A 25,942-nucleotide genomic window follows, 5' to 3' on the forward strand; every position below is an offset into this window, starting at 1 on the left:
GTCGGCCAGTTTTGGAAGTGCGTCTGCAATTATCGAGACTCTCGGATATTCCAATAGGTGCTCACGATGGGTTACGCGAATGCTCATAGCGGAGCACAAGATTCACAGGAAGGCCATTTCATCTGAATTGTTGGGGCGTTTAGAGACCGATGGAGAGGCCTTTCGGGGGACGAAAGCTGGATGCTCCACTTTGCACCGGAAACAAAAAGGCAGTCCATGGAGTGGCATCATCCTCATTCACCAAAAAAGAAAAATTTCAAGACAACCCCCTCTGCCGGAATAGGCATGGTGACACTCTTCTGGAATTGTGATGGCGTCATTCTCGTGGATGTGGTGTGAAGAGGGTCAACAATCAATTCAGAGGCATACGTGAAGGCTCTTAATAAACTGTAGACGTGTTCGATCAGGCAAGCACGCAGCAGAAATCTTGCTCCTACACGATAATGCCTGCCCACACACAAGTCTGAGAAACTGGGAACAGATCGCCAAATAGGATTGGACATACACCCTACAGTCCAGACCTGGTACCCTCGGACTTCCAACTCTTTGGGTCGCTTAACGATTCTCTACGGGGAACACACTTTGAAGATGACGAGAGTGTCAGTCACGCACTGAAAACATGGCTATGCCTACAGGGCGAGAGCTTTTACCAACAAGGAATACATGCTCTCCTACAACACTGGCTGGCGTACGGCCAAAGAACGTGATGGAGACTACGTAAAAAAATAAAACATGGACAAGACATGTTGATGTATATCGTCACCAAATTCTGACTTTTAACAATAAATACGTTCCGAGGAAAAAAAGTGAGGCATTACTTATTGAACCACCCTCGTATATAAATGAATCGAAGTGTACAAATAAACTGTCAAAACTTCACTGACTGATAGAATTCGTTTTATATAGGCAGCACGCCTTGCTAGACTACAAAATAGGCGAATAAGTTTCTCTTTGAAAGCAGCTGCGTCAATCATCATTCCCGCTTCCTCACCAAAGAATTTGGCATGCGAACATATACGCGCGTTTTTGTGCTGAATGTGAGATTTAGGGAGACGGTGAGAGAGGAAACAATGATATGTGGGAGAGAAGGAGACAGTGAATATGGGGGAGAGAAAGTGGCAATGAAAGAGAAAGAGCGATGGATGAAGACAACAGCAGTGCAACCGAACAGAGAGGAGATGCTGATGGTCAGTGGGAGGCAGTGAAAGAGAAAGAGAGAAGGATGGAGACAGCAGTGGGAGAAAAAGAGAGAAGAGACAGTGGAAATAGAAATGCCGATGCTTACAGGCTGTACATAGGATTTAAGGGTCGCAAGCTTCCCAGACCAGATATAGGGGAAGGCACATTTCGGACCGAATTTTTATACAACTGGGTGTAGGGCAGGAAAGAAGTCGCAATCCCCAGAATTTCTGAACTGACGATGTGTGGTAGAGACAGTGGCATTGGGGAATAAAGACAAAAAGGGCGCAATGTAAGTAAGAAGAGGATGCAGTGGCAGTGGAATATTCGCTTAATCGGAGAAAAAGGAGACAGTGAGTGAGAGGCACGAATAGATAGTGACAGTGAGATGCTGAGTATGAAGGCGTAACTACAAAGAGAGATTGAGTAAAAGTGTTCAGAATGATTTGTGTTCAGAGTACGCGAATATGTTCGGTCGCCAAAATTTTTGGTGGGTAAGGCGGAATAAAGATTGAGGCACCTGGTTGCCCACTCTTTTAAAGAGGATCATATTCGGCTTCTTTGGGCTCCTTTTTCCGCTTGTTTTTAGTGAGTGTGTTTGCCGAGTATTTGAGAAACGGAAGAAAATCTGCAGATGTGAAGGAAATTCGAGAGAACCGCATTATAGGGGCGTTACTGCTTACAACGTTTACAGGCTTGGAGTTCCGTGAGGCTGTTCGAGTACGACGCAACGTTGCAACTCCTGAAGACGATAGTGGAGTACAGGAAGGCCTTCAGAGGATCGACGATTGGTGTAAAGGCTGGTAGTTGTCTCTGAACGTAAATAAAAGTAATGCACTGCGCAACTGTAGGCGAAGAGATCCACTACCGATCGGTTACACCGTTCACTACAAATGAATGGAAACAGTAACTGTCGTAAAATACCCAGGAGCGACCTGAAGTGGAATGATCTCGTAGAACAAACTGTACCTAAATCAGATGCCATGCAAAGACTCATTGGGAGACTCATAAGAAAATGTAATTCATCCGCGAAAGGAGAGACTTACATAATACACGAGCGATTTTTTAGTACTGCTCGTCAGCCGGCCCTTACCAGGCCAGGTTAATAAAAAGGAGAGAGAAAATTCAACAAAGACTGTTACGTCACGTCTCAGGATCGTTTAGCAAGCGCGGGAGCGTAGTGGAGATTCTCTGCAATCTCCAGCGGAAGATGCTGGAAGAGAACCGTTCTGCACCACGAAGAGGTTGACTGCTGAAGTTCCTAGAGCGTACGTTCTAAGGAGGATTGGGCAACATGTTACTCCCTGCCACATACGTCTCTTAAAATGACCAAAATGATCACAGTGAGAAAATCGGGGAAACTGGAGCTCATACGAAGGTTTACCGACAATCGTTCTCCTCATACACATTTCCCGAATAAAACAGAGAAGGGCGGGAGATAGTGGTCTTAGAGGTACACTCTGATACATACCGTGAAGCGGCTTATGCTGTATAGACAATGGAGTTACTGGACTCGCATTTCAGACGAGAGAGGTTCAAATCCCAGTGCCATCATCAAGATTTAGTTGAACATAAAGTACTTCAGGCTAATACCGGCACTGTTCCCTTAACAGGCCAAGGCGAATTTCAGCTTCTCCAGCAGGAATACCGTCCCTAACAACTTCTTCCTAACTTCTGAATTATGTCGTCCGCTGTATGCACAGCAGGACGACATAATTCTGAAGTTACGAAGAAGTCGTCATACTTCGCAGGACAGCAGCGAATACAGGTTGTCGCACACCTTTTGGGTCAAATAGAAAAAGTGATTGTAGGTCCAACCAGTGGTCGAAAATCCATATTTGCTGCGTTATCGACATACACAGCGAACACCGCGTAACAATAGCGTAGCTCATAGTAAAACAATAACGTAGCTCACAGTAAGTGTTCAAAGCGACGACCGAACAGATGAATGCGCTTGCTAGGGTCCGAGCTGCTTTTCTCCCGGTACAACAGACACCAGAGATCTCTGTGAGAGGGTGCGGGCAGAGCTTCATTACCTGTTGCCACGCATGCACTGAGACTGTGGGTCGTCCCTTTCAACAATTACTTTGAGCTACGTTGTTGTTGTGGCTGGCTCATGAATTAAACCTTGGTTAGCTATTCTGTGTTTAGTCTCCCGCTGTTATAACGATTATGCTCTTATCCTCTCTCTCCGCGAGTGGCAGCGGCGGTGTGTATCGATATTCGCTTCTTGTACTAACTTTGGTCTGGCGCTTATAGTTTCCGGCTGTGCTGTGTACGAGGAGTTGGTCGGTTGGCGTGGAGCAGCGAGGAAATTTCCGCGGTGCGCAGTTTGGCCGGGGGATGCTGGCGGCGTCTACGCGCGGTCGGAGTGTGTGGTGCTGTTCTGATTGCTACGAGGTCCATGACTCACCTAGCCGATTTTCAAATTAAGGTTGTTTTGCCCTTAAGGCGTAAGATTGTTAGAGCCTTCAGCCTAATTTGAAGAACTCTTTTAAGTAAGGGGGCTGGCCTTTTTAAAAATTTAATTTTGTTGAGTCTTGAGCGATGGGCCTTTAGCCGATTTTGAATCAAAGTTATTTTGCTCTTAAGGTGTCGGATTGTTTGGGCCTTCAGCCTAATTAAAGAACTGTTTTAAGGTAAGGCATTTTGGCCTTCGAAAAATTTATTTTGGTTTGAGTCTTAAGAGATGGGCCTTCAGCCGATTTAAAAAAAAAAATTAAAGTTGTTTTGCTCTTAAGGTGTGAAATCGTTTGGGCATTCATCCTAATTGAAAGAACTGATTTGGCTCAAATGGCTCTGAGCACTATGGGACTCAACTGCTGAGGTCATCAGTCCCCTAGAACTTAGAACTAGTTAAACCTAACCAACCTAAGGACATCACAAACATCCATGCCCGAGGCAGGATTCGAACCTGCGACCGTAGCGGTCTTGCGGGTCCAGACTGCAGCGCCTTTAACCGCACGGCCACTTCGGCCGGCTAGAACTGATTTAAGATAAGACCTTCTGCCATTTAAATTTCTGATTTTGATTTGAGTTTTAAGTTATTGGCTTTTAGCCGATTTTAAATTAAAGTGGTCTTGGCCTTAAGGCATGAGATTGTACGTCGTGTTCAGCCGGTTATTAAGTTCCAAAAATTAAAGCTGTGTTTTTTTTTTTTAATTTTCCTGGCTGTTGTAATGATTGGTCAAATAAATAAAGTTTTACGTTCGAGTGTAACTGACAGCCGCTTATTTTGGCCCCTTTCCACAATTTCAGCTACCTGTCCTGTCCTGCGGGTTTAGCAGGGCATCTCAGCAGTGTACTCTGCGTATGTCCATAAAACAATAAATATGCACTTCCAACAATTGATTTACACTCTCAGTATAATCGGTTTGGACCCAATATCACCTGTTTGAGTCTCGTTTTGTATTTCAATAAGATTGTATGACTTCTAAACGTATTTTACCCTTTTGGTTCGTGGTGGGTTCCTATACATTCATTTTATTACTGGCGCCACAGCAGTATTAATTCGATATAAGCTTAAATATCGAATTTTGTGTTGGCTGATTATCAGATAGACTGAAAGTAGTACTACTTATGGGTTTGTCTATTGCCAGCTCACGTTGTTACATAGAATTGACTCTCTATAAAAATTACGAGCTGTGATGTAGCACCGTCACGAAATATGCTTTTCACTCAAAACATCTACAGGGTGAACCAGAAATCCGCCGACAAAATTTCGGACGTTGTTTGGGGATACTTCCGGAGTATATTGGTATAAGGGACGGATCTTTGGTGGCTCGATACAGAGTAATAATGTAATTATGATTTTTTCGGTTTGTTACCTCCAGTCATCTATGTTTCCAACAGTGAAAAGCCTGTAATTCGCAATCACTAACATGCACGACACATATCACAGAGTAATGCAATAAGGCTCACGCAGATCTGAAAGTACTGTGACGTGGACCTTCGCTGCGGAAACGGCTCACCACAGCGTTGGCGTCTGTTATTTCATTGCGTTCAGAGAACCAGTACGAGATGCATAGCTCGCAACCTCCTGTTAGCATACATATCCATGTCTCTGTGTTTCAGTCTTAACGTACAACCATCAACGCCGGGAAAACAAAGCCTAAATATAACTGATGAGTACTGAAAGCGCGCTTGAGAGGGATTAGTAGAATGGGTATTATAGTTAAGAGCAAGTTCGGAAACAAACATGACACACGGTGTATATTGTAGGCCTTTACACTTTTCTGGGGTTATTTTCTGTGACATAGAGAAACGAAGATGAATTGGGTTCAGACATCAAACGAAATGCAAGTAGTCTGAAACGAGACAATGGAGATCTCAGTCCCTTGTACTAAAATACAAGGAAAATAGCTCTGAACGACGTCCGAAATTTTGTCGGTGGAGTTATGGTTCACTCGTATATCATATGACTCCACAAGTGTACAGTTGAAAAAGTTTACCCACAATTTTCTGTTATATAACTTCCCTTATCCTAAGCAAGGCAGCCAAAGAGCAAAATTTTATGCTGTCAAAACTGAAATGGAGAACACTAATGAATATATCAGGCATATGGCGAACATCTGCTTGATATAGTCCAACAGATTTTCAGAGCTAGCTACACATTTTCCGTTGTGAAGGCAGAGCTGGCCCTAGACTTTCGTAAAATAATACAAGCAATCATTCCCCCACGACCAATTTCTGAACAAAGTGAAAGGAAACATATGTGTACTACGCAAAGTATTTTGCACTGATTTGCAGGACCTACTTTTCAATCTTTAATTCCGTTTCGTCGCCTTTTTTTGAGGGGGGAATGATTTTTTTGGGAGGGGGGGGGGGGGGGGGGGGAGAGAAACCTCGTTCAAGAACAGTAATCCTTCGAACAGAATGCATAAAGACTGTCTCAAAAAATTAGCATTGTTGTTGTTGTTGTTGTGGTCTTCAGTCCTGAGACTGGTTTGATGCAGCTCTCCATGCTATTCTATCCTGTGAAAGCTTCTTCATCTCCCAGTACCTACTGCAACCTACATCCTTCTGAATCTGCTTAGTGTATTCATCTCTTGGTCTCCCCCTACGATTTTTACCCTCCACGCTGCCCTCTAATACTAAATTGGTGATCCCTTGACGCCTCAGAACATGTCCTACCAACCGATCCCTTCTTCTGGTCAAGTTGTGCCACAAACTCCTCTTCTCCCCAATCCTATTCAGTACCTCCTCATTAGTTATGTGATCTACCCATCTAATCTTCAGCATTCTTCTGTAGCACCACATTTCGAAAGCCTCTATTCTCTTCTTGTCCAAACTATTTACCGTCCATGTTTCACTTCCATACATGGCTACACTCCATACAAATACTTTCAGAAATGACTTCCTCACACTTAAATCTACACTCGATGTTAACAAATTTCTCTTCTTCAGAAACGCTTTCCTTGCCATTGCCAGTCTACATTTTATATCCTCTCTATTTCGACCATCATCAGTTATTTTGCTCCCCAAATAGCAAAACTCGTTTTCTACTTTAAGTGTCTCATTTCCTAATCTAATACCCTCAACATCACCCGACTTAATTCGACTACATTCCATTATCCTCGTTTTTGCCTTTGTTGATGTTCATCTTATATCCTCCCTTCAAGACACCATCCATTCCGTTCAACTGCTCTTCCAAGTCCTTTGCTGTCTCTGACAGAATTACAATATCATCGGTGAACCTCAAAGTTTTTATTTCTTCTCCATGGATTTTAATACCTACTCCGAATTTTTCTTTTGTTTCCTTTACTGCTTGCTCAATATACAGATTGAATAACATCGGGGAGAAGTTACAACCCTGTCTTACTCCCTTCCCCCTTTCATGTCCCTCGAGTCTTATAACTGCCATCTGGTTTCTGTACAAATTGTAAATAGCCTTTCGCTCCCTGTATTTTACCCCTGCCACCTTTAGAATTTGAAAGAGAGTATTCCAGTCAACATTGTCAAAAGCTTTCTCTAAGTCTACAAATGCTAGAAACGTAGGTTTGCCTTTCCTTAATCTTTCTTCTAACATAAGTCGTAAGGTCAGTATTGCCTCACGTGTTCCAGTATCTCTACTGAATCCAAACTGATCTTCCCCGAAGGCGGCTTCTACTAGTTTTTCCATTCGTCTGTAAAGAATTCGTGTTAGTATTTTGCAGCTGTGGCTTATTAAACTGAATGTTCGGTAATTCTCACATCTGTCACCACCTGCTTTCTTTGGGATTGGAATTATTACATTCTTCTTGAAGTCTGAGGGTAGTTCGCCTGTCTCATACATCTTGCTCACCAGATGGTAGAGTTTTGTCAGGACTGGCTCTCCCACGGCCGTCAGTAGTTCTAATGGAATGTTGTCTACTCCGGGGGCCTTGTTTCGAGTCAGGTCTTTCAGTGCTCTGTCAAACTCTTCACGCAGTATCGTATCTCCCATTTCATCTTCATCTACATCCTCTTCCATTTCCATAATATTGTCCTCAAGTACATCGCCCTTGTATAGACCCTCTATATACTCCTTCCACCTTTCTGCTTTCCCTTCTTTAGTTAGGATTTGGTTTCCATCTGAGCTCTTGATGTTCATACAAGTGGTTCTCTTATCTCCAAAGGTCTCTTTAATTTTCCTGTAGGCAGTATCTATCTTACCCCTAGTGGGATAAGCCTCTACATCCTTACATTTGTCCTCTACCCATCCCTGCTTAGCCATTTTGCACTTCCTGTCAATCTCGTTTTTGAGACGTTTGTATTCCTTTTTGCCTGCTTCAATTACTGCATTTTTATATTTTCTCCTTTCATCAATTAAATTCAATATTTCTTCTGTTACTCAAGGATTTCTACTAGCCCTCGTCTTTTTACCTACTTGATCCTCTGCTGCCTTCACTACTTCATCCCTCAAAGCTACCCATTCTTCTTCTACTGTATTTCTTTCCCCCATTCCTGTCAATTGTTCCCTTATGCTCTCCCTGAAACTCTGTACAACCTCTGGTTCTTTCAGTTTATCCAGATCCCATATCCTTAAGTTCCCACCTTTTTGCAGTTCCTTCAGATTTAATCTACAGGTCATAACCTGGTTCCTAAATCTCTGTCTTACCATTATATAATCTATCTGATACCTTTTAGTATCTCCAGGGTTCTTCCATGTATACAACCTTCTATCATGATTCTTAAACCAAGTGTTAGCTATGATTAAGTTGTGCTCTGTGCAAAATTCTACCAGGCGGCTTCCTCTTTCATTTCTTAGCCCCAATCCATATTCACCTACTACATTTCCTTCTCTCCCTTTTCCTACACTCGAATTCCAGTCACCCATGACTATTAAATTTTCGTCTCCCTTCACTATCTGAATAATTTCTTTTATTCCATCATACATTTCTTCAATTTCTTCGTCATCTGCAGAGCTAGTTGGCATATTAACTTGTACTACTGTAGTAGGTGTGGGCTTCGTATCTATCTTGGCCACAATAATGCGTTCACTAAGCTGTTTGTAGTAGCTTACCCGCGTTCCTATTTTCCTATTCGTTATTAAACCTACTCCTGCATTACCCCTATTTGACTTTGTGTTTATAATCCTGTAGTCACCTGACCAGAAGTCTTGTTCCTCCTGCCACCGAACTTCACTAATTCCCACTATATCTAACTTTAACCTATCCATTTCCCTTTTCAAATTTTCTAACCTACCTGCCCGATTAAGGGACCTGACATTCCACGCTCCGATCCGTAGAACGTCAGTTTTCTTTCTCAATTAGCATTGGCGATGCGTTAATATCTCAGGTAATATATGAGGCAGCCAAGCCGTCCAACGTTAGTCGAATTCACCTGAAAGTATTTTTAATTCCTCGCTTTCCTGTTTTGTGTTTTTTACCTGCTAAATTCATAAACAAGAGAGGGTTGAGAGAGAGAGAATCTGAATTAATGCGCCGCATTAAAACGTGCTTTACAGATGGCGCCATTAGTTGCGTAACAAATAGCCTTCTTGTTTAGGGATTTAATTAACTTTGGGAACAAATGTATAATGGCCTGAATCGCTGTTGCCATTTGACAGTGGAGATGGAAAAATAATGCCGCTAATTTAGCGTCCTTACGCAGCCTGAATATAACAAGCGCCTGAGAGGTCGTGTTGCTCAGCAGGTACAGTAAGCACTCACAACACACACTCGTTGCGCTCATGTGGAAGATGCAGATGGTGGCTGTGTGAGGCACTCCACTGTAATTAACTTCATATTTCACAGAGTTCGTTGGAAGCAACTTGCCCGAACCGGCGAAAACGTGCGGTCCTCTCTCGTGAAAATAACAGCACATTTTTCTATAGTTAAAGAAGCAGATTAATTCAAGAAATATTCAGCCGTGGTGCAAAATATAGAAAAAAAATGTATTTTTGGAAATTAAATTGCTGTCTAAAGTGTAGCAACTAGTACAATATTAATAACGATGGAAGGAAGATTACCGTTTAGCACACCGTCGATGACGAGGTAATTAGAGACAGAGCACAATATCGGACTGTTTTGTTAAGGCTGGAATTACACTATCAGATTTTCTTAGACAAAGAAATGTCATCAAATATTCATCATAGTTTCTTTCACAAAGATATTTGACGTGGCACAAATAGGGATATTATAGTGTCATCAAATTTCCTTTGATAAAGATCTTTGACGTCACGGTTTCTTCGGAGTGGCCGCCGAAAACTTATTACTGTGCTCTGAAGTTGCATGTAGCAGAGTTGCACCACATTTACATTTGGAAGAGGAGCAAAGGAAAAGAAAAAGGAGACATATTTGCGTGAAGCTCTGGGTTTCACGGCGAGATGATACAAGCATCCCACAAAATATGTTACGGTAGCTGCCACAAAATATGTTACGGTAGCTGCAAGTGGTGGACGAAAAATCGTATGAATAGTTACTTGCGAATGGACGAGATTACATTTCAATATGTGTTCTAGAAAGTGGCTCTTCTTATTACGAAGCATAACGGTCGCCTCAGAAATGCTAAATCAGCAAAAGACAGATTTAACGAGACGCTGCGATTTCTTGCAAGAGGAGAAAGCTACTCTAGTTTACAGTATACCACTCGAATACAGCAGGGTACATTAATGAAAATAATACCAGAAACGTGTGAAGATATTTACAAAGCACTGAAGGAAGAATATGTGAAGCAAATAACTGTTTACCACATACTGCAGCCATTAAGAAATACTTTTATTTCTGTGAAAGCTGCAGAATTTCTCCTTTATATCCTCTGGGGTACATCCTGGCAGTACGTTATGGCTAATCGCCTCTGCATTTTTATTTATAGCTCTCGCTTCTTCTCATTCTATTTTTGTATAATCGCGAGTTACACAGTGCTTCATCCGCCTCGTACATTTCTATCAGTTTCGTCGGAGAAGAGAAGCACCATGTAAATTTCAAAGCTAAGGCGATAAACATTGAATGTCAGGCAGCATCGGCAATGCTAACGCTTCAAGCGTTTATATTTCTCCATGCATTAAACTAAAGACGAACGCTTTTTTTGATCAAATCTAAGGCGAGGCGCTTGATTTGGTCAAAGAAACTTTGTCCAAAACTTAACTTTGACAAATTTCTTATTTCGCTATCAAATTTTATGTGACAAAGAAATTTCGTCAAAGAAAATTTAATAGTGTAATACGGCCTAAGGACGGCGAAGGCAATCGACCGCGCCCTTTCAAAGGAACCACCCCAGCATTTACCTGGAGAGAGGGGCGAAATCAAATGTTAAAATGGTTCAAATGGCTCTGAGGACTATGGGACATAACTTCTGAGGTCATCAGTCCCCTAGGACTTAGAACTACTTAAACCTAACTAACCTAAGGACACCACACACATCCATGCCCGAGGCAGGATTCGAACTTGCGACCGTAGCGGTCGCGCGATTTCAGACTGAAGCGCCTAGAACCGCTCGGCCACAACGGCCGGCTAGGCGAAATCACGGAAAACAAGATCCAGATAGCGAAAGACGGATTTGAACCGTGGTCATTCCGAATGCGAGCCTGTTGTGCTTATCACTCCACCACCCCTAGCCATGAGTACAACATTAGAACAGAAATACAAATACGGCAGGAAACTGCAACAACATGTTAATTTAAAATAAGCTGCTGAACAAAATTCTTAGTCCCACAAGACGGTTCATTTTAGCACCAGTATTTTACGAAGGACTTGAAACAATTAGACAGTGTCCACGGTACATTTCGAGCAATGACCGAAACGGGACTCTACAGAACGCCACAGAATATCGTCATTCCCCGTCATTCTGTACAGTTTCTCAAAGAATCGGGCCAAACTGCTAATAGTAATAAGTACCCTGCCCCATGGACGATGCATTCCCTGTGATGTAAATAAGTATCTGAAGAATTTCGGAAATTTGGAGTTGAATATAACGGATGACTTACACTGTTATACAACGGAATAAATAGCAGTTTCCGTAGCCGAGCTCGCAAACACACCGTTGTACGACGTTGCTCGACTAGGAGGTAGCCACTTCGAATCCAGGTTATGGACCATTGCGTAATTTCAGGATTTTACGTATGTAAAAGCTAAGTTGTTGACTTGACTCGTGCCTTCCACGTAAGCCACGCACGGTCGTGGCGCACGGAACACTTGTCGGTGCTCCAACGCCATCCAGCGGGTGCCATGTCTTCCGCAGCGTAGACAGTCCGGCTTGACACTACAGCTCGAACCTTATGCCTGTCGGGTTTCTTGTCTACATTAAGTTTCTAATTGATGAAGCTTAAGCTTAAACTGCGGACACGCGACTGGTTCGTTAAAGTCAGTTGTACCTATGTACTCTACGGACTATTGTTTTGTTGTAATGCCCATCATAAGACTCTTGTAATATCTACAATATTTAAAAAGTTTTGTTTATTTTTCGTATCATTAGAGGATGGGATAATCCCGAAACGCGTCATTATAACAAACAATAAAGAAATTCACAAAAAACAGTGAATGATTTTGAGCAACCTTACACTCTATTTCATAATTAAAGAATATTCATTGACAGTATTTGGTCGGAAAGGGGTCAGAATGTGCTAGCTTGCATTTCCTGGGAACCATTGTGCAAGTGACCTGGTTCAAATACTCGGTTTCTCCGTAGTGTCACACGGAGTGACATAGTGTGACGCTGTTAATGGTGACTCATGCGCCGACTGGGGACGCTAAACTTGGCTACCCACGGTGTTATCCGAGAGGAGTGGTGCTCTCCGAGAGCTTTCATCCTCTTTCTTCTCTCTCTAACAACATATAGGTGATATCAAACTAAGCACACACTCGTTACAGTAACTTACGAAGGACAGACTTATGATACAGCAGTCACATTTCACAAAAGAAAGTGTCATTGTTCTCATCGCCAGAAATAGGCGGCTGAATTACCAGTGGTGGGCATGGTCTCTCACTAAAAAATATCATATCACTTTACTTTTGCAATGGAATCAGATTCTATTTCTTATACAGATTTCCTTTTGCAGACCACCGTTACCGTATGACGGTAGACTTGCATCTTTATTCGTCAGCTACTTGAAGTGTTCGCAATTGCGAATGTGGACAATTATCAGGTGTATGGTGGAATGACGACAACCAAAATTTGTGCCAGACCGGACCTCGAATCCGGATCCCACGCTTATCGCGGGCAGGGGCCTTACCAGTAGGTTACTCGCGGCCTGCCAGTTTTGATTGTTGTCATTCCATTATGCTGTATTCGTTGTTGACATATGGAAGTTCGGATCTGGCCATGAGTGTGCTCGAATAGCCGACTGGTAGGCGCCCGCTCCCGATAAGTGGCGAGAAATCCAGTTCTGAGGCCCGGTCCAGGACAAATTTTCATCTTCGTTGATCCATTATGGACCGTGGGACAACGGCTGGCATGTATTTCTTGATGGAATAATTTACCAACAGCCGTCTGTATTGTAGAAATTTATTTTATAAACTTCTTGTGTGCTACCAGTTTCGGCATTATATTGATGCCATCTTCAGGCCCCACAAGTCATAGTCGTAAAATCGCTATACACGAAAGGAGCCATATAACTGGATGACGTGTGGGGCCTGAAGATGGCATCAATGTAATGCCGAAACTGGTTGCACATAAGAAGTTTATAAAATAAATTTCTACAATACATACGACTGCTGGTAAATTATTGCATCAAGAAAAACAAATTTCCATTGTCGTCATTCAATTACACAGGTGATGGTTGTCCATATTCGTAACTGCGAATACATATCACGTATTTCATAATGGCTGTAGTCGTCGCAGTGCCTGTTCCTTCGGACATGCATGCATGTGTAACGGAACTTGGCGTCGTGTCTCTGAACAAACCAGGCACTGCAATATCGTATTGAGCATGTCATGTTAGATGTTAAGCAGCATGTTCAGGAACTAATAAAGTATCAATCGATTTCTAGACAGTAGCGGAATTCCTGTTTGTTTACTTCTAGCGTAAATACAGAAAAGGAGAAGAACATGACGTTTTCTGGTACGCTTATTGCGTCCCAGCCAAGACAGTGCACCAAGCTGTTGACAGTCGGAGAGGAGGTATCGCTGTGCAGAAATTACAAAACCTAGTACGGCAAGGAAAGCGTTTTTGAACAAGAGAAATTTGTTAACATCGAGTAAAGATTTTAGTATCAGAAAACCTTTTCTGAAAGTATTTGTATAGATTGTAGCCACGTATGGAAGAGAAACGTGGACGATAACTAGGTTAGACAAAAAGAGAATAGAAGCTTTCGAAATGTGGTGCTACAGAAGAATGCTGAAGATGTAGATGGGTCGATCACGTAAGTAATGCGGAGGTACGGAATAGAGTTGGGGAGAAGAGGAATTTGTGGTACAACTTGACTAGAAGCAGGAATAGGTTGGTAGGACATATTCTGAGGCATCAAGGGATCACCAATTTAGTATTGGAGGGCAGCGTGGAGGATAAAAATCGTAGAGGGAGACCGAGAGATGAATACTAAGCAGATTCAGAAGGATGTAGGTTGCAGTAGTTATTCGGAGATGAAGAGGCTTACACAGGATAGAGTAGCTTGGAGGGCTGCATCAAACCAGTGTCTGGACTGAAGACCACAACAACCACAACACAACAGTATGGGCTTGGGTGATGGAGCACCACGTGCTGGAAATATTTTCAGATTTCGAAGTCACGAAGAACACGATATACATTTGCACCTTCTATGATTAGATGGTCACGCTGTCACGGTCCAACTGTGAACTACCTGGCAAGAGAAGCACTGGGATGCCCAGTTTGTAAGTATTCCTCGTACAATTAAAAACGATTTATACATGAAGGGTGTGACGGAACAGAAGACATTTCAGCAGCAGAAAGGTAAATACTTACACTCTGTAAATCCATCTTTGTACGGAATGATTGAGAGACTTCGGCTGTTCAGTGTAAAATTTCGAATGTAATTTATTTTTGCGACTTGTTTCCGCGTTCCACTTCACTGTCTTCTCTCCCACAGACTGACGTGTAGGAAGAATCCAAGTTCAGTTGATGAACGAAGGGATCATGTTGTTGAAAGAGAGGTCTACGGACACCAGTTATTGAAGACTGACCCTTATTTCGATTGCACATGACGCTGAATTCTTCCTAAACGTCGGACAGGGGGCCTGAAGATGGCGTAGTGAAACGCCGAATCATTCGGAATATTGACAGATGAAGGTGTTTTTGATTTTACATTTTATTTTGCTAAACGTGTAGGTAGTATACATCCAACGTGATTTTAAACCTTAGTTTAAGATCAGACTCTGAAAACGTCAAACCACGTCACAGATCGAGTGAGGACGGGGTACTGATGTTATCTATATGTGCAGCTATTCTCTGCCAAGCCACCTCGCGGAAGATCATTCGGTACCACTTTCATTCCCTCCCTTTACTGTGTCACTCGCGAAAGATTCATGGAAGGACGACTGTCCGTAAGCCTACCTAAGTTTTTGATTTTCTCTCGGAATTTAAGTAGTACAATTCTCCGTGACCCACAAAATGACTCATGTAACGTCCGCCACCGGAATTACGGAGCTTCTTCGTAATGCTCTCGTGTCGACCACAAGACCTCGTGACGATATGTGCCGCTTTTCGTTGGACGTTCTCTATCTTTTCTACACCACTGGCCATTAAAATAGCTACACCATGAAGATGACGTGCTACAGACGCGAAATTTAACCGACAGGAAGAAGATGTTGTGATATGCAAATGATTAGCTTTTCAGAGCATTCACATAAGTTTGGCGCCGGTTGAGACACCTACAACGTGCTGACATGAGGAACGTTTCCAACCGATTTCTCGTACACAAACAGCAGCTGACCGGCGTTGCCTGGCGACACGTTGTTGTGATGCCTCGTGTAAGGAGGAGAAATGCGTACCATCACGTTTCCGACTTTGATAAAGGTCGGATTGTAGCCTATCGCGATTGCGGTTTATCGTATCGCGACATTGCTGCTCGCGTTGGTCGAGATCCAATGACTGTTAGCAGAATATGGAATCGGTGGGTTCAGGAGGGTAATACGGAACGCCGTGCTGGATCCCAACGGCCTCGTATGACTAGCAGTCGAGATGACAGACATCTTATCCGCATGGCTGTAACGGATCGTGCAGCCACGTCTCGATCCTTGAGTCAACAGATGGGGACGTTTGCAAGACAACAACCATCTGCACGAACAGTTCGACGACGTTTGCAGCAGCATTCACTATCAGCTCTGAGACCATGGCTGCGTTACCCTTGACGCTGCATCACAGACAGGAGCGCCTGCGATGGTGTACTCATCGACGAACCTGGGTGCACGAATGGCTCTACCCTTCATTCGATCCCTGCGAATCCCTACATTTCAGCGGGATAATGCACGATCGCATGTTGCAGGTCCTGTACGGGCCTTTCTGGATACAGAAAATGTTCGACTGCTGCCCTGGCCAGCACATTCTCCAGATCTCTCACCAGTTGAAAACGTCTGGTCAATGGTGGCCTAGCAACTGCGTCATTACAATACGCCAGTCACTACTCTTGATGAACTGTGGTATCGTGTTGAAGCTGCATGGGCAGCTGTACCTGTACACTCCATCCAAGCTCTGTTTGACTCAATGCCCCTGCGTATCAAGGCCGTCATTACGGCCAGAGGTGGTTGTTCTGGGTACTGATTTCTCAGGATGAAAATGTAATCACATGTTAGTTGTGGTATAATATATTTATCCAATGAATACCCGTTTATCATCTGCATTTCTTCTTGATGTAGCAATTTTAATGGCCAGTAGCGTATTAGTCCGGCCTGGTCACACTACTAAGCAGTACTCAGGAATAGGTCGAACGGGTATCTGTGAGCCATTTCTTTCGTCGATGAATTACGTTTCCCGAAAAATCTTAACCTAGCAGCTGCTTTTTCAGTAATTACTCTTTAGGCCACTTGAGGAGGTAACTCACAAATATTTTACATTAGCTACCGTTGAGAGTGAATTATTGCCAATAGCATAATGTCACAGTAATGGATCTCTTTGTCTATTTATTTATGATACGTTATGTTTATTCACATTCGGGGTCAACTTCCTGTTCCGATGTTCGATCCTGTACAGGTATTCTTCAGGTTCGCCAGTCTTCCTATCGACAACAGATCATCTACGAAAAGCCTCACTAAGCTTCTGACTTTAACCACTGGTACATTTATACATACTGTAAACAATAAGGACCGTATAACCATTAATTACTATACACTCAAAATTAGGCTATCTGGTTAGTTTATACAAAATAGAAGTTCGTAAATGATAACACGGAACTGAATCACGTAAAGTGGCTGCCCGCGGTGAGCGTGACTTATTTCAAAAGGGTCAATTTACTTCATCCCTATTTTGGACCAGAAAAATACCCAATAGTGTGCAAATTCTTAAAAAGGATTACAGGTATTTAACATTAATAAACGGAGGCAAATATTACTAGGGAAGCGAGCGAGTGCTGTTTGCGAATCTGAGTCAAGGGACATGAGAGTAATCACGACCTCTATATGAGAGCCAAACGATCAGATAACACCAACACATGTGACTACGTCATCGGCAAATGTCAGCTGCTTATTTCAACACCCGACATATACCACAGACACGAGACAGGTTTCCACGCCATTAACTTTAGCATGGATACTGTGTTAAAAAATGAGGTAGTGTGGTGAACACTTCTGTGACTGTTTTAATAGAGCAAACCGGTGATGCTAACGTCAACATTGATGGAGCTACTTCTTGTTTAGCCCTTCGTTTCCTGACATAAGAAAAAATTTACTTTTTAACATTTTCTTTGCAGAATTTATGGTATTGTGGCCTCAAATGACGGTAGGATTTTTTGTAAAATTTTATTTTATTTTTCACAACTTCTTCTCTCCTGGTACTTAGAACTACCGTCAGACTCCATGTACAGAATCACAACATGCGCAGAAAAATGCTCCAATTTTTATCACTTGTACCTTATTCCACATAAATATTAAATATTTTTACATTAGAAAATTAACTAACCGAAATATGATATTTCTGAATTTTTTTTAAAATTTCGCATAAATTTATTCTAGAGCAACTTCACAATACATAGTAACTTAGCTATACATTTTTGACAGTATATACATATCACATATTTAGTGTTAGTGATACCTCATGAAATTGTAGGAAACAGTTCTTTTTCTCATTGCAGCACAAATACACTTTACATGTACTACATTGTGAATGTGGTCTCGACTGAATTTTATTTTTCGGACACATTTCGCATCGTCCTCTTTTACAACGGAACACTACAAAATGGTTTCCTCGGTTGCCAAGACGTACATCCTTCGGAACAGAAAAGTTATCCTTCCTTCTCTTTGGGAGGGTTATTTCATCTTTACCAGAGTTCCTCTTTTTGAGATTTGGCACTTGCTGTTCATTCATTAGCCCTAGTGCCACAGCACACCTGAATTCCAGCAGTGGCAGTGCCACATGTAGATAACTGAAAATGACGTAGGGATTGACAAAAGCAATTTCTATTGCTCCCCAGAAGAGACGGTGCCACCATTTCTTTGATCGCTTGTCAAGACCATAAGTTGAATGTAATCTGTCTGCATGATCCACACCACCCATGTTTTCATTGTAATCACATACAATAACTGGACATGGTATAGTCCAACTAGTTCCATCTTTCTGTTTTCTTGTCACTACGCTCTGTTCAATGCCATTGAAGTTTGACGCAAAATATACTACTTTATTTTCCTTCCACTGAAATACTGTTAGGTCTAAAGATGACTCTCTGTGATTTGATTTAGACATTTTTCTTTAGGTAAATTCCCTGGCAAACCTTTCCTGTTTGTTCTAATTGTTCCACAGGCAAATGTATTTACCGATTTCTGTGTGAGAAAAAGTGGACAGAACAACTAGTGAGAGGTAACGCATTGTTGCTACAATAAAGTGTTCGCACAACCTGACGGTACTAATAAGTCCGCTTTATATTTTCCACTTTATCTCATTCACTTGTAACGTAATGCTTCAAACTATTATAAAAAAACAAAGAAGGTAAGTACGTACAACGGAAAACTCAACGGAAGTTTCAATAAATTGCGCATAAATTCAGGCAACACCATGGAAACAAGCACATACAATCTTCTGTTTTCACAGCAGCGCGCGAAAAACAATTCTGACCGCCAGAGAGGTCTATGTATTGCACAATAACATCTATGCAACAGTAGAGCAGAGTTACTGTTACGTACCGACAGGCTCTCAGATCACGAAACTGCACCACGAGAAAATAATTAGAGTCAAAACTTACTGGTACTTTTAAGTACCGTCAGGCAACAAAGGGTTAACGTTACTCCTTCAAACTATCATTTGACTTAAAAACTGTAAATGACGGACGTTCTATGTGTGTCAAACAGGGCACCCCATTGTATAATGTGGTGATTTCAAACGTGAATCACGTAAAACATGTGAAGGGCTTATTTCAATAGTGGTACAAGTCCATTACCTCCACTTTTCTGTCTATAATGCTTCTGACATTAATGGTCCAAACAAACAGAAAGAAAGGTTCATCTCTAGCAAGAAGCTATATGCTTGAATATTTCTGATATCTCAACTGCAGATTTTTCAGCGCTCATTTAACTTTAGGCCTCTGTATCTCAGAATGAACAAAAGTGGACTTTTACCACAATTGACATAAGCCCTTCATATCACAGTATACCGTATCTAGCTGTATGTTGTGCTGGCTGTATGCAATACCTCGAAACGCCTGTTAAAATATAAATACTGCTGAATAACGAGTGATTAGATATTGTCAGTGACATTCTTAATGTATTACAGAGTCTGTCTACTTCCCTGGTAACTCCTCTTCATAGTACGTTCCATGTATCAAGATGTTTTGCACACTAAATATTATTTTACTCAAAATGAACTACTGTGTGAAGTCTCCAGGTGATTAACCATTTACAAATAAAATTATATCTTGCAATAATTATATTTATAATTGGTTGACAAATATTTTCGATTGCCACTCGATCAATATTATGCAAAAACGTGCACGGGATCTGAGAGAAAAGGTCGGTGGGTGGAGCAAGAAATCGACTAATAGTAGTTTCGCTCAAGATTGATATGTTTGTGGGTAGAGAAAACAAAGTACAATTTCTAACACAATGAAAACTTGTCGTTATTAACCACCAAACATACTACTGCTATATCACCTTGCAATCGGTGTCTTCTAACATAATGCACGTCACAGACATAGTGTACTTCGTATGAGACTTGTACATATCATTTTGCAATTAGGTATGTAGCATCCAGATAAATGAGTATAATTCCTTTATTCACATATTTCGTAGTTTTTGACACTGGCTGTTAAGCACTAGGAAAAAGAAACATATCATGAACGGGAGGTATAATTTAAAACCTAGAGCCATCTGACATTTTCAGCTGCAAAGAGAGTAGCAGCTAACGACAGAATAGTTTTGAGATTTCATGTAAATAGCGTTGGGCACTCTTCATACTACCCACTATCCATTAGATGTTCTGACTTCCCTCAAACATACACTTGTGTGGCGATGCAGAATGTGAGTACAGTTCGCTATCATCACAATCTTCTTTTCTGAGAGAGGTGGGGGGAAGTGGCAGTTGCCCTACGCTACCTCTCTTTGGGTACGCCCTTTCACTTGTGTTGTTTCCACACTTTGTCCTGTATTACAGAGGGGCATGTAGGACGTCTTTCATGAAGTCACCTGCGTCAAGAAGAGATGAGAGATTTGACACGTGCGAATAACAGACGCTGTTAACACTACACTATGTACGTTGCCGCCGCGCACCGAAGTACATCAGTCACTGCACATTGCCTACAATTTTGACAATCTACAGCGAGTATCGTATTTCCAAAACGCACACTGGCGTCTCGTAATATCTGCAGCTCATGTCTGACTGGAAAAATATCGAATAATCGAATAAGCATGCTGTGAATGCATGACTAACGATACAAAATAATCCGGTTGTTGATCAGTTGAGCATCGATTATTGTGTTATTTGAAGGCTTTGTTTTGTGTGTATGCAACTAATGTTGACGAGACTGGTACAGTAAGAAATATGCATAATTTAGTATGTCCAATCTGCAGAGGGTATTGCTTCTTCTGGGGAAAGAATATTTTATATTTAATCTCATTTGATCTTGCTTATAGCCCAGTAAAAATGATGCCTTTCTATTCTTTGTGCATTTGCTCTCATAAAATAGTTTCTACATTACGAATTGTTTATAAACATAAATGTATTGTGCAGCCTTTATCGAATTCGAAACGAGAACGATTTCGGCCTGTGAGTAGTATCGGAATATGCCGCGTAATTTCAAAGTTGTTGAGACGCGGATTCGCTTAATCTTGATACAAAGGAGACCGAGCGCTGCAACATACTGGAAGCAAAAAGACTCACTGCTTTCCTCTGTGTAGGAACCACCTGTCTTGCCGGTATCCCCTTCTGGGCAGTCAGCAGGTCCCACACAGTGGGAGCCCTGTTTCCTTTAAGCTTCCCTCCCTTTTCCAGCTGCTTCCCACCTGCGCATCCGACTGACAGCGAGCAGTGGGGGATACCGCCGGCGAGTGTTGGCAACCCTGCGCGGCAGTTTAACTTTTGTTTGTCACACCTGTGCGCCGCAGGTCCAGTGTTTTCCACTCCGCTTTTCAAATCTGCTCTGCTCTACATGACCACATGCACAACATAGAAGGCCAACGAAACAAGTACGAGCTGCCAACTCACATATTCAGCACCAAAACAGCCTGCAGCGGTGAACATGCAACGCCCTAGCTTTTCGCCAAGACACTGTTCGTATGTGAATCAAAACTTACAAAATAAAATGATAATGTGGTACGCGACGAGTGCCGCCAGCCATACACGATATTTCAAATGGGTGAACTTACCTTGAAGCAGAAGTTCCAGAGAAGCCTCTTTACAGCGTGCAGTATGCAATCACATTTTTGACAGTGCACTTTGTGTGGGAATACTCCAGATTTAGAAGTATAGAAGGGAGGAAGTCATGCGTGGATTTACCACACTATCTTCAACATTTGTTACGATCAACACGCACTTCTGTTTGTATTTCACGGAACACTTTGCAGTTACACATGTTTGCTCTGGTCGGTATCACTCGTTTGTCTTCGGCAGATCGACGCTGTCAATCGGGCTCCGAAGCTGTGTGACCGCGCGACTGTCGGGATAAGAATTAAGCCGTCCCGTACACACACACAACACACATACACAGACACGGACAATATACAACTCTACGGAGGTGGCCACCGGAGGCGGTCAACTGGCTGGCGCGCGTCGGTTCGCCTTCATTGTCCCCTCCCTCCCTCCCTCCCACCCGCGCTCGCGTCCTCCCCTCCCTCACCCCCCCGTCCCCACCACCTTGGTGAGGAATCCGGTCTCCCCACTACACCGGCAGACACCCGTCAGCCGGGGCCCCTGTCGCTTGTTTCGTCTGTCTGCAGACGGGTCCCGCCGACCCTCCAATTACAGACCTGGCAGGTAGATGGGATCTTAGCGAGACTGTTTTGTCTGGATCAGGTATGATGCCGGTGCAAAAATACAGACCGTTACCTACGGTATAAGACGACGCGACTGACCGACCTTGACAGTGAACTTCACTTGTGCTCCGTTCGAACCTGAAGCACCACACGGTGAACCAGTCACTTCCTGGGACTAAATCTTATCTCTGTCAACGTCGAGCAAGGTCGAAGAGCCGAGGCGAGTAACATCTGCCACAATTTTTACGGACAAGACGGCCACCCGACTGGCCCGTGAGAAGAGTGACCGAGGAGAAAGAAAGAGAGAGAGAGAGAGAACGAGAGAGAGAGAGGGAGCTAATACCGGTTTGGGTGGCAGAGGCTGCAGCCGCCAGCGCCTATCTGTGAAGAATGTAGCCTCGAGCCGGGTTCAGCTTGTGTCCCGACGTCCACGTGAGGAACGCCCAAGGTTCCTCAAAGTTTAAAGACTTCTCGGCAGCTGGAGACAGAATATGTAACAGTTCACGAAAGTCGTTGTCACGGAATGAGGCAGGATGAAGGTCAGTAACCGGAATAGGACCACACAAATCGACAACCTTCTGAACTGTGTGCATATGCTTGCATATGATGACTGCTTATTAAATGTATAGCCTTCGACCAACGTTAAACTTGTCATTCATCGAGGAGATTTCGTTCTTTTTGCAGTTACTAGGGAAAATACAGACATTCACTTCTGTATAACGAGTAATCATACCGACCATTAATGTAGCTCATGAACATAAGTTCAACAAAGGGGACTGAATGCTCCAAATTTATGCGTGTACGGACTATTGGAAACTTGAACTGGAGGCTGCACATTACTGAGCTGCTCATATAATTAAGTTCAACAATTTTGTAATTCGTGTAACTGCTAGCCCTGCAGACAAACCAGTCAGACTCCTATAATATTTTGCACATTTCCATTTAGACTGAAGGTAGTGAAATTGGTCATAAATAATCATCACAAATTTCCATTCACACAACACACGAAGGAAAAAAAAAATTACCCTCATTACCCGTTATTAAACCTGTCAGTGGCTCAAAAGAATCTTCAATATCAATCTATAAAATTTTTTGTTCATTTGTCCCGTGACATAATAAAATGTCTGACAGCAAAGCAAGTTTTGAAACTAACCTAGAATCATTTACTCTGGACAACGACTTCTATGCCACAGACGTATTCTGATATAAAAACTAGTAGATTGTTTCATTAATGTTATAAATAATCGCGTATAAATATCCTGTAAACTGTCTCGTTCCACGTCATTTAGATAAATAAAATCTTTCAAATTATTTATGGGACTAATTAGTCTAAAAATTTTGGCGATTAAAAGCTGATGCACGCATGAGATGATTCGTCAGATAATTCAGACTGCATCCAAACACATCAACTGACATTATCTTGCTATCTAATTTATACTCTGTGATCAAAAGTATCCGGACACTTGGCTGAAAATGACTTACAAGTTCGTGGCGCCCTCCATAGGTAATGCTGGAATTCAGTACGGTGTTGGCCCACCCGTAGCCTTGATGACAGCTTCCGCTCTCGCAGGCATACGTTCAATCAGGCGATGGAAGGTTTCTTGGGGAATGGCTGCCCGTTCTTCAAGGAGTGCTGCACTGAGGAGAGGTATCGATGTCGGTCGGTGAGGCCTGGTACGAAATCGCCGTTCCAAAACATCCGAAAGGTCTTTCTATAGGGTTCAAGTCAGGACTCTGTGCAGGCCAGTCCATTAAAGGGATGTTATTCACATGTAACCAGTCTGCCACAGGCCGTGCATTATGAACAGGTGCTCGATCGTGTTGAAAGTTGCAATCGCCATTCCCGATTTGCTCTTCAACAGTGGGAAGCAAGAAGGTGCTTAAAACATCAATGTAGGCTTGTGCTGTGATAGTGCCACGCAAAACAACTAGGGGTGCAAGATCCCTCTATGAGAAACACGACCGCACCATAACACCAACACCTCAGAATTTTACTGTTGGCACTACACACGATGGCAGATGACGTTCATCGGGCATTCACCACACCCCCACCCTGCCATTTCATTAACGTTGCAAGATCACAGGTTAATGTATGAGAGAGATAAGTTATTGCAAATGTGGATGCTGGTACTTTAATAATCGTTGTAACCGCCATAATGTTGAATGTAAGCACGGAAACTTGCTTGCAGTGTGTTGTACAGGTGGAATTCCATGCCTGTTCTACTTGGTCAGTCAATGCAAAATGGTCAAACCTGATTGTGGGATGATGCTAGAGTTGTCCCATGTGTGCTCGATTGCAGACAGTTCTGGTGATCGAGCAGGCCAAGGCAACAAGTCGTCATTTTGTGCTTTCTACTCCATGCACAGCCATTGTCGGTCAGTTTGGCTGTAGCTCTGAAGATGATCATGTGATGATCGAAACCGGCCACCTTGCAATATATGTGTCTTGTGGTCTAGACTGCTGTAATTATTTTCAGAAATTATACACTACTGGTCATTAAAATTGCTACACCACGAAGATGACGTGCTACAGACGCGAAATGTAACCGACAGGAAGATGCTGTGATATGCAGATGATTAGCTTTTCAGAGCATTCACACAAGGTTGGCGCCGGTGGCGACACCTACAACGTGCTGACATGAGGAAAGTTTCCAACCGATTTCTCGTACACAAACAACAGCTGACCGGCGGTGCCTGGTGAAACTTTGTTGTGATGCCTCGTGTAAGGAGGAGAAATGCGTACCATCACGTTTCCGACTTTTATAAAGGTCGGATTGTAGCCTATTGCGATTGCGATTTGTCGTATCGCGACATTGCTGCTCGCGTTGGTCGAGATCCAATGACTGTTAGCAGAATATGGAATCGGTGGGTTCAGGAGGGTAATACGGAACGCCGTGCTGGATCCCAACGGCCTCTTATCACTAACAGTCGAGATGACAGGCATTTTATGCGCTTGGCTGTAACGGATTGTGCAGCCACGTCTCGATCCCTGAGTCAACAGATGGGGACGTTTGCAAGACAACAACCATCTGCACGAACAGTTCGACGACGTTTGCAGCAGCATGGACTATCAGCTCGGAGATCATGGCTGCGGCTACCCTTGACGCTGCATCACAGACAGGAGCGCCTGCGATGGTGTACTCAACGACGAACATGGATGCACGACTGGCAAAACGTCATTTTTTCGGATGAATCCAGGTTCTGTTTACAGCATCATGATGGTGGCATGCGTGTTTGGCGACATCTCAGTGAACGTACGTTGGAAGCGTGTATTCGTCATCGCCATACTGGCGTATCACCTTGCGTGATGGTATGGGGTGCCATTGGTTACACGTCTCGGTCACCTCTTGTTCGTGTTGACGGCACTTTGAACAGTGGACGTAACATTTCGGATGTGTTACGACCCGTGGGTCTACCCTTCATTCGATCCCTGCGAAACCTTACGTTTCAGCAGGATAATGCACGACCGCATGTTGCAGGTCCTGTACGGGCCTTTCTGGATACACAAAATGTTCAACTGCCGCCCTCGCAAGCACATTCTCTAGATATCTCATCAATTGAAAATGTCTGGTCAATGGTGGCCGAGCAACTGGTTCGTCACAATACTGTTGATGAATTGTGGTATCATGTTGAAGCTGCATGGGCAGCTGTACCTGTACACTCCATCCAAGCTCTGTTTCACTCAATGCCCAGGCGTATCAAGGCCATTATTACGGCTAGAGGTGGTTGTTGCGGGTACTGATTTCTCAGGATCTATGCACCCAAATTGCGTGAAATTGCGTGAATCGCATGTCAGTTC

The 25,942-nt window shown here is 43.0% G+C and overlaps 1 protein-coding gene across 2 annotated transcripts in view; it reads right to left on the reverse strand.

The window, feature by feature from the left end:
- LOC124775910 (ankyrin repeat and fibronectin type-III domain-containing protein 1) overlaps positions 1-21,934 on the reverse strand; it is a 703,384-nt gene extending 681,450 nt beyond the window's left edge. For both annotated transcript variants that reach the window (XM_047250748.1, XM_047250750.1), the window contains exon 1: positions 21,538-21,934. The gene's annotated coding sequence lies outside the window, so the exon portion shown is untranslated. The remainder of the gene's footprint in view (positions 1-21,537) is intronic.
- Positions 21,935-25,942: the final 4,008 nt, after the last annotated feature.

The sequence above is a fragment of the Schistocerca piceifrons genome, chromosome 2 (genome assembly GCF_021461385.2).
Source record: "Schistocerca piceifrons isolate TAMUIC-IGC-003096 chromosome 2, iqSchPice1.1, whole genome shotgun sequence".
Taxonomy (NCBI): Eukaryota; Metazoa; Arthropoda; class Insecta; order Orthoptera; family Acrididae; genus Schistocerca; species Schistocerca piceifrons.